This window comes from Balaenoptera physalus (assembly GCF_965194825.1).
Source record: "Balaenoptera physalus genome assembly, chromosome: 1".
Classification (NCBI taxonomy): Eukaryota; Metazoa; Chordata; class Mammalia; order Artiodactyla; family Balaenopteridae; genus Balaenoptera; species Balaenoptera physalus.
This window is the reverse complement of record NC_138882.1, coordinates 159,552,815-159,566,601: the sequence shown is the minus strand read 5'-3', so window position 1 is coordinate 159,566,601 and position 13,787 is coordinate 159,552,815. Positions and strand designations below refer to the sequence as shown.

The 13,787-nt window shown below is 46.2% G+C and overlaps 1 protein-coding gene across 1 annotated transcript in view; it reads left to right on the top strand.

Moving 5' to 3' along the window:
* The first annotated feature begins 561 nt into the window (after positions 1-561).
* Positions 562-13,787, top strand: part of LOC309657684 (armadillo-like helical domain containing protein 1) — a 45,641-nt gene continuing 32,415 nt past the window's right edge. Inside the window, exon 1 of the mRNA XM_082455512.1 lies at positions 562-12,925. The gene's annotated coding sequence lies outside the window, so the exon portion shown is untranslated. The remainder of the gene's footprint in view (positions 12,926-13,787) is intronic.

Sequence of the window (13,787 nt, the reverse complement as noted above, 5' to 3'; positions counted from 1 at the left end):
AGATGAAGTGTCCACAGTGGTTAATTAATCAGTAGTAGAACGTGGTTTCCCAGAAACCAGGGGAGGAAAGTGTTGAAGGCTGATGACTAATCAAGTAAAATAAGGTCTAAAAAATATCCACTGGTTTTAGAAACAAGGAAGTGGTTGTAAAGGCAGTTTCAGTGGAGTGGTGGGAGCTGAGGTTGAATTACAGTGAGTTGAGAAGTGGGTGGGAAGGTGAGGAAGTGAAGACTACACTTTTAAGAAGTTTGGCTCTTTAAGAGGCAAAAAGAGAGAAGAAAATAGCTGGAAGGAGAGGCAGGTTTTTATTCAGATGGGAGAAATGCTGTTGGCATGGATCCAGCAAAGAGAAAAAGATAATATTATAGGGAAAAAGAGATAACAGAGAGTGGCGCCCCCAGAAAAAGAGTAAGGTAGGGCAGCAGTCCCCAACCTTTTTGTCATCGGGACCGGTTTGGTGGAAGACAATTTTTCCACGGATGGGGCAGAGGAGGGGATGGTTCAGGCGGTAATGCGAGCGGTGGGGAGCGATGGGGAGCGGCAGATGAAGGTTCGTTGCCCGCCGCTCACCTCCTGCTGTGCGGCCCGGTTCCTAACAGGCCACGGACTGCTACCGGTCTGCGGCCCGGGGGGTTGGGGACTCCTGAGTAGGGGATCCAAAGCATTAGTGGAGAAGTTCACTTAGAGGGACATTTGCACTGTGACAGAAAGGAGGCATGTGAGATTAGTACATTAGTAGATTTGCTGGCAGGAACTTGAGAGAATTCTTGTATGGTGGTTCCTATTTTTTCTATGGAATAAGGACATGGTATCAGCCAGGGAGAAAGGGACTGGAGATGATTTGCAAGATTTGAGACCAGCAGAGAAGGATTGAAATAGCTGCAGTGGAGAATGGGAGCAAGATGACTGAGGTGGCATACAGCTTTCTGGGCAGTTATGAGCCCTATTGAGGTTGGTGACCATTATTTTGTAGCAGCAGCAGTCTGCATGGTTGTGTGCTATGTATTTTTCCCCCAACAATATTCAGCCATCTACTGGTGGCTGCAGAGAGGTGAATTGAGTTGATCCAGGTTTGAATTTTATCAGGTGGATGAAATGGAAGGACAAAGGACAAGGAAGTTGAGGATCCTGGCAAAAGAGTAGTTGAGATGGTGGATCTTAGACCCTAAACTGCATAGGAGAGAGTAAAAGTGTTATGGGCTGGAGGTCCCAATGAAGTCAGAGAACCCATATCTTGGAAACAGTTGAATGAGAGAGTTATGATGAGAAAGTGGAGTAATGAAGTTTGAGTAGTTTCAAGTGATGACAGGGTCCAGGGTATGGCCATGGTAGCAGGTGGCCAAAGTGGAATACAGAAGACAGCCAAGATGTTGACATGGCCATTGAAATCCCCCCAGATGATGGCAGGACTTGAGGAGGGAAAAGGGAAGAGGATGCTTGTGAGCCAGGTACCAGTAAAGCAGGTTGTTCTGGAGTCTGTAGATGACAGCAAGAGGAGGGGCAAAGGTCAATACAGCTGAATGGCATGACCCTAAAGTAGCAAGGGTTTTTACAAAGAGCAGGTAGAATAGGAACTGAATTGGACTTTGGTAGAGAGACATTAGCCCCTCTCCCAGTCCTGAGATCCCTTGTGTTTAAGAGTATAAGCAGCCTCCTCCAGGGTCGGCTATGCAGAAGTGGCGCCCTGAGGAAGAGCCAGCTTCCGGGGCAGGCTGGAGGTGGGCAGAGCGAGTGTGGAGCCGCTAAGTGTGGAGGAGACTTTGCTGATCAGAAACAAAAGTTTTCCAGGGAAGAGTAAGAAGGTTGGGAAGGGAAGGAAGGACAGGAAATCAGGTCAAGGAAGATGAAGCATAGAGCAGTGAAGGGGTGAGGAGAACGTGGGCAGAGAGACTCTGGTTGACCTAGAGAGTTACATTTTGTGGGGAGGGCATGAAGCCAGGCCTGTGGAGTGGAGCTGGGGGCAGAAGTGAGTCTGGGGAGAGGAAAAGGGGGTCCATGGGTAGAGAATGAGGGTAGGTCTGGGAAGCTGGTGACGGCAGTAGGTTTTGCAGGAAGGAGATGGGGAAAATGGTCTATGGAAACAGGATGGAGGGAATGGTGGCTGGCTGTGGGGAAGAGATGGGGCAGATGGAGTCTGTGAAGAGGGTATGAGTGGGGAGCAGAAGGAATTTGTCACTTTCTTCTCTATGAGAAGAAAGTGACAAATTGTGTTGCACTTGGCCCTGAGGTGGAAGTAAAGGCCAGGACACCCTCTTTGGCTGGGCCTGAAGTTGAAAGGAGAATGTTTCTGTCTCTATCTCTATCTCTTCTCCCTCTCTCTCTGAATGAGGAGCTGAGAGTGAAGAGTCGGGTTGGGAGAAGGCCTCTGTCCCATTGTGCAGGTGGAACCCGCAAGAACAGGAGACAGTGACTGCCTCATCTCCGAGGCCATGTGGGAACAAGGAGCCAGGCTGGCAGCCCATGCCCTGGAGGCTTCTTGCTTTTAGAAATGTGTCTTTTGATTTAGGAGGAAAAAAGCGCTCTGAGAAATTTTATTTAGAAACGAAACCTAGTGACCTTTTGATTTTTAATACCTCTTCTCACTTGTTGCTAAGGACCTCTGGCTTAGTACAAGAGCTGAGGGTTTTGAGATTTCTGTGATTTTTGTTTCCTGGCACGAAGAAGAACCATTTGGCTGCTATAGAAATGATTGATGGATGAGTCCAGATTTATTAATCACCTCTGAAGATGGAGAGGAAATTAAAAACAAAGAGTCCACTCTGGGCTGAAGACAAAGTAGGTTTGTCGTCCTTGCAGAAGACCTTGCCAAGGTTAGAAGGCCACAAACAAACCAATTTGGACCGAGGTTCCTAATCCAGATTTTAATTTCATGTGCTTTGATTTTTTCAGACCATTTTCTCTCCAAGGTAAAATAATGACCATTTTAATTGGCTGCCACTTACAGAGAGTTTCCAATAAGCATGATGGCATACGTATATTTTTCTCTGGCATTCTGGGTGTGCTCTGGTTCTTATGATCAAGCTGGTGAAACTGACTTTTACTGCATGCTGCATGCCGTGATCAGTTGACTATAAATTAAATCCTCTTTTCCAAAAGCCATTATCCATTAGTGCTAATTTGTTTGCTTCTCATTTCCACTGATCATTAGAGTCTCTGGTTGTGAGCACCAAATTGGAAATGATTTCTTTGACATTTCAAAAAATTTTCTCTCCTTCTTGAATGCCATTTGGCTGCAGCTAAAGAACAGTATGGTTTGCAGAGGAACAGTTCACTCCAATTACAATTTAACTGACCGTTCATGGCACTGAATCCCTGTCCTCAGTGTCCAAAGATGACACCGCTGCTGACATTGCTATTTCCTGTCAGCTGTAAAATGCCTCATAGACTATGCACTGGCCTTCTTGGATGGAGATTCTGCCACTCTGCACATGGCAGCTTTGGGAAGTTGGTAGTTTTATGGACCTACATATCATGAACATTCAGATATAACTGTCTAAACGGGAGCTGGCTGATTTCTTTACTCATTCACCCAGCGAGCATTTATTAAACATCTATTTTGTGCCAGGCATTAGGCAGGCCCTGGGGACATAGAGACAGGGAGGACCAACCCCTGCCCTTGAGGAACTCACACTCTAGTGGGAGGGACGGTGAAGTTTTACAGCATAGCAGGAGAAGAGGTGGCATAAGTGGGACCACAGACCTGATAACCCCTAGCTGTCTTGGGGAATTAGCCAAAGGGCAAAAAGGAGGCTGGCCATTCCTGATGGCAGAGCAGGGTTGAGATACAAGTGGGCCCTGGAAGGGCCTGGGGAGTTGAGAAGTTGGTGTCTGTTGCAACGTGGAAGTGACTGCAGATGAGGCAAGGCTGGGGTCAAGTTTTGAAGGATCTTGTATGCCACATTGAGTTCAGACTTTATCCTGTAGGCCAGAAGGAGAAATTTGGGGGTGAAGAAGGGAGGAAGTGTAGAAGCTTGAGGGAAAGTCTTTGTTTATGTATTTGTTGGGGTTGACAGAGATCGAGCAAGTTTAAGAGGAATCAGAGGAGATAGAGAGATTGAATATAGAGGGGCAGAATCTAGCGCACACCGAAAGGCTGCGTGCCCATGTGGTGAGGTTAAGAATAGAAGGAGAGGACTTCCCTGGTGGCGCAGTGGTTAAGAATCCGCCTGTGCAATGCAGGGGACACGGGTTCAAGCCCGGGTCCAGGAAGATCCCACATTCCGCGGAGCAACTAAGCCCATGCGCCACAACTACTGAGCCTGCGCTCTAGAGCCCGTGAGCCACAACTGCTGAAGCCTGCATGCCACAACTACTGAAGCCCACACGCCTAGAGCCAGTGCTCCGCAACAAGAGAAGCCACAGCAATGAGAAGCCCGCGCACAGCAACGAAGACCCAACATAGCTTAAAAAAAAAAAAAAAAAAAAAAATGAATAGAGGGAGAAGGAGTTCCCTGGTGGCCTAGTGGTTAAGATTCCAGGCTTTCACTGCCGTGGCCCGGGTTCAATCTCTGGTCGGGGAACTGAGATCCCGCAAACCACGTGGCACAGCCCCCCCGAAAAAAATGGAGGGAGAGAAGGGAGTTGCTCCTGATGGGCCCTGTTTTTTTTTGTTTGTTTTTTTTAAATTTATTTATTTATTTATTTATTTATTTATTTATTTATTTTTGGCTGTGTTGGGTCTTCGTTTCTGTGCGAGGACTTTCTCTAGTTGTGGCGAGTGGGGGCCACTCTTCATCGCGGTGCGCGGGCCTCTCACTATCGTGGCCTCTCTTGGTGCAGAGCACAGGCTCCAGACGCACAGGCTCAGTAGTTGTGGCTCACGGGCCTAGTTGCTCCGCGGCATGTGGGATCTTCCCAGACCAGGGCTCGAACCCGTGTCCCCTGCATTGGCAAGCAGATTCTCAACCACTGCGCCACCAGGGAAGCCCGGGCCCTGTTTTCTCTGTGAAGTAGGAAGCAAGGTTATCTGGGCGTCCTCCCTGATTCCTCCCCCTTTCATCCTCCACAGTCAGTCACCAGGTCCTGTCGCTCCTTCCTATGTGGCGTTTCTACCTCTCTCCAACCCTAGTGTCATCAACATCTTTTGCCGAGATTATGGGAACAACTTCCTAACTGGTGCCCTGCCTCCAGTCTTGCCCCTTTCTGATCACCTTTCTACACTAGAGTCAAGATGCTATTCCTAGAACAAAGTCTTTTCTTGTCACTCTTGACTTAAAGCCCTTGACTTAAAACCCTCACGTTGCCCTCAGGGTAGAGTGCTGACCCTGCAGCAGAGCATCAAGGGCCCCTTGTTCTCTGGCCTCCACCCATTTTCCCAGCCTCGTCTCTTGCCGCTTCCATCCTCATACTGTGCTCCAGCCACTCTGAACAATCTCAGCAATGAAAATAAGAACTAAGCTTTATTGAGGGTTTCCTATATGTTAGGCAGTTTGTTGACCCTTATGAGGGTCATGATTCCTTATGAGGTATTATTATCCCCTCTTCTCAGGTAAGAGAACTGAAGCCTGGAGAGGTTAAGTAATTTGCATAAAGTCACACAGCCGAGAGGTGGAAGATCATCCAACTCCAGTGTCTGTGTTCCTAACCACTACGCAACACTGCCTTCCACTCGCAATTCTTTAAATATACCTTACACTCGCGCGCTTCTGAGCCTCCGCATGTTTTATTCCCTCTACCTGGAGTACAGCTTCCTCACCTCTTCACCTGGCTAGCTGCAGATGCCTTTCAGCCTGGATGGCATCTCCTCTGGAAATCTTCCATAACAGCCCGCACCCCAACTAAGGCTAGGTTAGGTGTCCCTCGCTCACATTCCCAAAGTATCCTGTGCTTGCCCCATCCTAGCACTTACCACACTATTGGACTTAAAATGGTTTATTTACAGGGCTCTATGCCACCCCCAAACTGCATACCCCTTGAGGGAAGGAACTCTGTTTTGTTCTCACAATTATCCCTAGAGGCCTAACCCAAGGATGGGACACACTTGTCTCTCAGTATTTGTTGACTTTCATGTTGAATGGAATTGCTGATAGTAAGGTTGACAGTGGGGCAGAGGGACTCCTAGTCACGTCTGAGACAATTTACTGAGGATTTACGTACAACGTGACAGGCACTGGAAACTGAAAGATGGGATGGCGGGAGGCAGCAGCCAGGGATGCAGGCTGTCCAAGAGAAGATGTCAGGGTGGAGAGGCATCAGGGAAGAAAGCCTCTTGAGCAGGAGGGATGGTCAGTGATGTTAGTTGTTGCAGCAACAGAACAAGTAAACAAAGGACTAAGATGTCCTCATTGACCTGGACAATTAGGAGGTTATCAGAGACATGGCTGAATGTGCAAGCAAGTGAACGGGGAGTGGAGAGAAGCAGAATTGCAGTGGGTTGAGGAGAGACTGGTCCGTGGAGGATCAGAAAAGAGTGTGTAGACTGTTTTTAAGAAGCTTTTCTGTGAAGGGAGAAAACCAGAGAGGTGACTGCAGGGGGACAAGAGGGTGAGGTAAGTGGTTTTTGTTTTCATTTTTGCTTATTTTTGTTTTAGGATAGGCAAGAATTAAGTAAGTTAACAAGAAAAAAATGCCTAATTAAAGAGAGCAGTTGAGGATCCAGGGGAAGAGGGAGTAGTGGATGGAGTGGGGGCTCTAAGGAGGCAGGATGGGTGGGTGTAGAGCTCTGGTAAAGGGGTAAAGAAGGAAAAGAGAAGGATGGGTATGGATACCATAACGTGGGAAGAAGGAAGAGACTGTGAGGACGTTTCTGCCTAATGGCCTATAACTTTTTTGTGAAACCCAAGAGTAGATCTCCTGAGAACAGATGGAAGAGGTGGGAGGGTAAGGAGCTCGGAATTGTAGACTTCCCAGGCTATTCACAAAGTTTAGGCTGTGGACCATGAGTGTGGATGCTGGATTGGATGAAGGTCACCAGAGTCCAGATTTTGTGCCTCTCCTACAAGCCCCAGCAGACCCTGGGATTTACCCCCATGAGAGCGCTTTACACTTTTCAGTAAAATCATCTGGTTCCCTTTCTCTCTACTCCACCAGTTTGTAAGCACCTTTTTTTTTTTTTTAACATCTTTATTGGAGTATAATTGCTTTACAATGGTGTGTTAGTTTCTGCTGTATAACAAAGTGAATCAGCTATACATATACATATATCCCCATATCTCCTCCCTCTTGCGTCTCCCTCCCACCCTCCCTATCCCACCCCTCTAGGTGGTCACAGAGCACCGAGCTGATCTCCCTGTGCTATGCAACTGCTTCCCACTAGCTATCTATTTTACATTTGGCCACTCCATGCCACTCTCTCACTTCGTTCCGCTTACCCTTCCCCCTCCCCATGTCCTCAAGTCCATTCTCTACATCTGCGTCTTTATTCCTGTCCTGCCCCTAGGTTGTTCAGAACCTTTTTTTTTTTAGATTCCATATATATATATGTGTGTGTGTGTGTGTGTGTGTGTGTGTGTGTGTGTGTGTGTGTGTGTTAGCATATGGTATTTGTTTTTCTCTTTCTGACTTACTTCACTCTGTGTGACAGTCTCTAGGTCCACCCACCTCACTACAAATAACTCGTTTCTTTTTATGGCTGAGTATATATGTGCCACATCTTCTTTATCCTGTCGTCTGTCGATGGACACTTAGGTTGCTTCCATGTCCTGGCTATTGTAAATAGAGCTGCAGTGAACATTGTGGTACATGACTCTTTTTGAATTATGGTTTTCTCAGGGTTGTAAGCACCTTGAGGGCAAAAAATATATTTGTTATGTTGACCAATGCCAGTCCCAGTGCTTGGCTAGGAGTGGCACCCAGGACATCTGTTTAATTAATTACTGTGTGGGGTTAAGGAAATTAAAATGCTTATTATGAGCACAGTGTGTTGGATGTCAATTTAAATAACACTTGTTGAATACCCATGATGTGCCAGGGACGATGCTGGCCAAAATTACGAAGGTGGAACAGGTTGATGCTGAAATTGCCTAGCAGCTCTTGGGTAAACAGGAGGACTTGGGTGCAAGAGGGAATGGCAAGTAAATCAGCACTGGGGCAAGGGAGACGGGGAAGGACAGGACGCCTGACCTCAGAGGAAAAGAAATGATTGAGAAACAGTATGAGGACTTTATTTTTTTTTTTATGAATTTATTTATTTTTGGCTGTGTTGAGTCTTCATTGCTGTGCGCGGGCTTTCTCTAGTTGCGGCGAGCAGGGGCTACTCTTCATTGAGGTGCACGGGCTTCTCATTGCGGTGGCTTCTCTTGTTGCGGAGCATGGGCTCTAGGCGCGTGGGCTTCAGTAGCTGTGGCTCGAGGGCTCTAGAGCACAGGCTCAGTAGCTGTGGCTCACGGGCTTAGTTGCTCCGTGGCATGTGGGATCTTCCCGGACGAGGGCTCGAATCCGTGTCCCCGGCATTGGCAGGCGGATTCTTAACCACTGCGCCACCAGGGAAGTCCCAGCAGTATGAGAACTTTAGAGAATGGTGTGTGAAGCATGGGGAAGCTGGCAGCCTTCCCTTAGTTCCTACTGGAAGCAGTGACATGGGGGGCGGGGTAGGGGGGACAGACTCATATTTCAGGTGTGGCAAAACTTAGATGGAAGACGTTCTTCGGCCTGAATGAAGAAGGGTAATGGGGAACAACTGGAGAGTTTTAAGCAGGGAAATATGCCCGATTTGTATTTTTTAAAGAATCTCACATCACTACCTGGAGAATATAGCCAATATTTTGTAATAACTGTAAATGGAGTGTATCCTTTAAAAATTGTATAGAAAATAAAGCGCATTTTATTTTATTTTATTTTTTAATTTTATTTATTTATTTATTTATTTATTTATTTATGGCTGTGTTGGATCTTCGTTTCTGTGCGAGGGCTTTCTCTAGTTGTGGCAAGCGGGAGCCACTCTTCATCGCGGTGCACGGGCCTCTCACTATCGTGGCCTCTCTTGTTGCGGAGCACAGGCTCCAGACGTGCAGGCTCAGTAATTGTGGCTCACGGGCCCATTTGCTCCGCGGCATGTGGGATCTTCCCAGACCAGGGCTCGAAGCCGTGTCCCCTGCATTGGCAGGCAGATTCTCAACCACTGCGCCACCAGGGAAGCCCAGCGCATTCTATTTTAATGATATAAAAAGAAGACTGTCGCATCACTGTGGAGGTTAGGTTGGGGTAAACCCGAAGATCAGTTAGGAGGCTGTTGCAGCGATCCATGTGAGGGATGGGGGTAAACTACAACAGTGGCAGTGGAGATGAAGCTAAATAGACTGATCTGAGGGAGATTTAGGTGGTATAATAGGCAGAACCTGGCAGCAGATTGGATGAGGAAGGCAAGGGAGAGGAATACATCAACATAGCTCTTGAGTGACTAGGAGAGTGGTAACAGTCACTGAAATAGGACCAACACAGGGAAAGGAGCAGGGGTGAGGGCTTGATGAGTTCAGTTTGGGACTTATGGATTTGAAGAGTGTGTCAAACCTACCAAGGAAGACGTCTGTGGTCATTTAATCATATTCTCAGCCTGGGAGGGAGGCCCAGGCTGAAAATATGGATTTGGGAGTCATAAAGCCTACAAATGTAATATGAACTCTTGAAAGTGGTACGTTTCTCCCCTTTTCCCAGTTTTCTTTCCTTAATTCTTTTTAAAACTGTACTTATTAGGTTTTAGGGGTTGTTTTTTTTTTTCAATCATCATCAAATCTTATTTTGAAGAAAAGTTGAGATTCAAATAAATACGTGGCTGTAGTCTCTTGATTAAACATGGCTGCCCCCCTGTATTTCCCCCTACCTCTCAAAGCCTTGCTGACTTAACACTAAAGAAATATAAAAGGTATTAAGTTACAAAAGCTCAGAGAAGGAGGCAACAGCAGATGAAAGTCAACAGATATATGGAAGTAGAAGGCAGGTGGGGGAGTGTTACCTGGCTTGAAACATCCTAAGAAGTTACAAACCAGCTGCCAACCAGGGGAGATTACCAACAAGAAGCAAATCAGTTCACCCAGTTTAATCTCCAAGACGCTTAATGCCTTGGAAGCATGAGTTACTCCAGAAGGTCAGCAATGAGGTACAGGGCTAAACATGGGGGCTTGGCTGGAGTCTGTGTGCAGAGCACTTTGCTGCGGCCCCAGAGCTCCGCTCTCAAAAGCCAAACGACTACTCTAAACTCTCTTGCTGCATAAGGAGGAACTCTGGAGGCCTCCATACTCAGGGACTTCAGGCAGGGTTTGAAGGGCAGGGATGAGATACAGGGTGGAAAACTGAGGGATGGAGGGAAGATTTACACACTACATGGTGGCAGCCCTAGTCCCTCCCCCACCCCACCCCCAGTATGCCAGCAGCCAGGCACTTAGCACCCCTACCCTCTCATCCTCCCTGGGAAAGTAGAAAACTCTTCTCCAGAGGCCCTGAGAACCTCAGGTGGGGAAAAAAGAAAAAAAAAAAAAAAACCCTCCACTGACTGACATTTGTGAGTTTCTCAATGAAAAGTCTAGTTGTTGCCTGTTAAAGAAATTTTCAAAAACTGAAGGACACAGCACGGAAGGCTTAATATAACAACTGTAAAAGACCTGCACCAAGGCATATCACCGTACAATTTCAGAAAAGGTTTTCAAAGCATCAAGAGTGAAAAAACAAGCCACAGACAAAGGCACAGAAATCAGAATGATGTCAGATTTCTCAACAGCAACCCTGGGATGCTCAATCAAGGGAAGCTTGTTCTAACCTGGAATTACACACCCAACCAATCTGACATGAGGTCAGAATACTCTCAGATTTTCAAGGACACAGAAAAAAATTCATTTCTTAGGAAGCTACTGGAGAATGTGCTTCAACAAAATGAGAGAGTAAACCAAGGAGGATAAGGTGGATCCAGGAAATAGGGCAATAGACAGAGAAGACAGGCAAAAGGAAATCCCAGGACAACATTTGAACGCCAGGCTTAGCAAGCAGCCAGTCCAAACTGGAGCAGAAAGACAGACGTCCTTGGGACAGAGTTCTCCAAGGAGAAGATGGGACTGATCAGTTAGGGGTTGAACATTCAGAAAGATCATTGCTATGTGTTTGGAATATTTGGAAGAAAACAGCTCTAGTACTTAGAAAATTAAACAATTGAAAAAAGAAACAATTATGGGGGCTTCCCTGGTGGCGCAGTGGTTGAGAATCTGCCTGCTAATGCAGGGGACACAGGTTCGAGCCCTGGTCTGGGAAGATCCCACATGCCGCGGAACAACTAGGCCCGTGAGCCACAACTACTGAGCCTGCACGTCGGGAGCCTGTGCTCCGCAACAAGAGAGGCCACAATAGTGAGAGGCCCGCGCACCATGATGAAGAGTGGCCCCCGCTTGCCACAACTAGAGAAAGCCCTCGCACAGAAACGAAGACCCAACACAGCCAAAAATTAATTAATTAATTAATTAATTTAAAAAATAAAATAAAATAAAGCTTCTTAAAAAAAAAAAAAAGAAACAATTATGAACTCCAGGTAAAACCAACTTGTAAGAGAAGGAAAACATAATAGTAGTTTACAGCTTGAATGAACAGTGTTTATTTACTTGGTCAATAATGTAAACACTATTGATTTAACTATAAATTGTGGAAAACTATATTGTGAGAATGAGGGGAGAAAAATGGGGGTTAGAGTGGTGCAAGAGAGCTAATTCCTCAGAATTAGAAATAAATAGTGCCTAAAATTGACGAATCAACTAATAGTAATGTATTAGTTTGCTAGGGCTGCCGTGACAAAGTGGCACAGGCCAGGTGGCTTAAACAACAGAAATTTATTATCTCACAGTTCTGTACCTCTGATAAAGGTGTCCAAGATCAAGGTGTCACAGGATTGGTTTCTTCTGAGGCCTCTCTCCTTTGCTTGCAGATGGCTGCCGTCTGGTGTCTTCAGATGGCCTTCCCTCTTTATGTGTCCGTGTCCTAATCTCCATTTATAAGGATACCAGTTATGTTGGATTAGGGCCCACCCTGATGACTTCATTTTAACTTAATTAGCTCTTTAAAGACCCTATCTCTAAATAGAGTCACATTCTGAGGCACTGGGGATTAGGGCTTGAACATATGGATTTGTTGAATTCAGCCCATAGCAAGTAGTATAAACTCATTATTTGGACAAATAGAAGTAACTCCAGAAGAAATAGCCAAAAGAGTTGAAAGTGGTTGCCTCTGGAGTGAGACTGGAGGATGGAAAAGGGGGAGGCAGGTACTATTTAACTCTTTTACTTTGTCAGGTGGGCAGTGGGGCCTTGAACCCAGTCTGACTCTAAATCTCATGTTCTTCCCCACTACTATGAGATTTGGAGCTCCTCCAGGCCAGGGCAGTGCGGTGCGCCTCTTCACACCTCCCTCAGCACCTTGCACAGTGCTTTACTACATATATATGACTTACAGCTGTATCACTATGACTTTAAAGCTGCCATTTGTCAGTTTTCTTTTCCTGTTTAAAAAAAAAAAAAAGCTGTTGGGGAAGACAGATCCAAGGAAACCTCGAGGGGCCATAATATGCAGCATCCAGCTGAAAGTTTCCCACCCTTGGTGTTCTAGAATCGTTGGGTGCATCTCTAATAGCACTTTGAGTTTTGATCCTAGAAACAAACGGTCCAACCACGGCAGGGGAGGGGCACAGGCTGCTTTCCTGCTGTTGGTGGTGTATCAACCCTTCCTTCCTGGGGTCTTCAACAGCCACTCATCCCCATTTTCTTGAGTCCAGTTTGGCTGTTAAAGGTGGCCATGGCCTCTGTAAGTTATTCTCAGATTTAGGGCTATAATGTCATTCACAATGATTGATGCCTGATCCCATGAGGGGTTTTGGTCATTTTTGTGTTTCGGTTGATCCACAGTTATTCACCTGGCTGTTAAGGCTGACAGGATATTGTGGTTGGCTCCATCCCTGAGGCTACGTGGACACCCTTCCTGGGAGCACATACCCGGTGTCCTCTGGGGAGCAGTGGAGGTTGGTGTGTATGTCTGTCTGTCTTAGCATGCCTCAATTGCTTCCTGATAAAATTCTGAGAGTTGGGCCCCATCAATATCTCAAATACATGTGAGGAAACGTTAATTTAGAATCAATTTTAAGATGTTTCAGACTGTAAAGTCCTTTTAACTATATCTCTGGCGAAGATGTAGAAGCACTGTATGGGACTGTAAATTTCATGTTGAACAGTCTTCGTGAAATACACATCTCCCCTACACACAAGCTGTTTTCTCCATATCAATCATGGCCCTGCAAGTAATGTTTCACAAATATTCTGTAAATCACAGAAAACCCCATGATAATGTGAAGTATGACTTTCACTTGTCTGTTAGACAAAAGAATCACATATGCCTCTCTCCCATCAGCACTAACATTTGTTATGGATAATAACACTTTCAATCACAACTATTTTTGGAAAACGGGTTTATTTTAAACCTTCCCTCCCCCACTGAAAACACTCTCCCAAGGACACAGCCTCCTACAAACCACAGCCCATTAATCTGACTGTGGAATGAGAACTTTTTCTTCCCACTAACTTTGTTTAAAAGTTGTTTTTAAGAGAGTTAGCCTAAAGGCCACAGGTACAAGATTAGGGAGCATTTTGCCTTGGCTGATTGGCGTAAGCGGGGGCTGGGTCTCTAAAGGCCCAGGCTCTGATGCTGTGTGAGGTGAGGGCTAAGAGAGGCCGTGGTTTTAGGCAGCATCTGCGTATCACCTGGAGCCTGTGGTCCTTTTAGCTGCGGGCACCAGCAGAGAAGCCAAAGAGCTGAAGATTTATACTGTATATTCTTAATTCCATGACAACACAGCTGGATCCTCCCTGTTCAAGTAGCAGGTGACC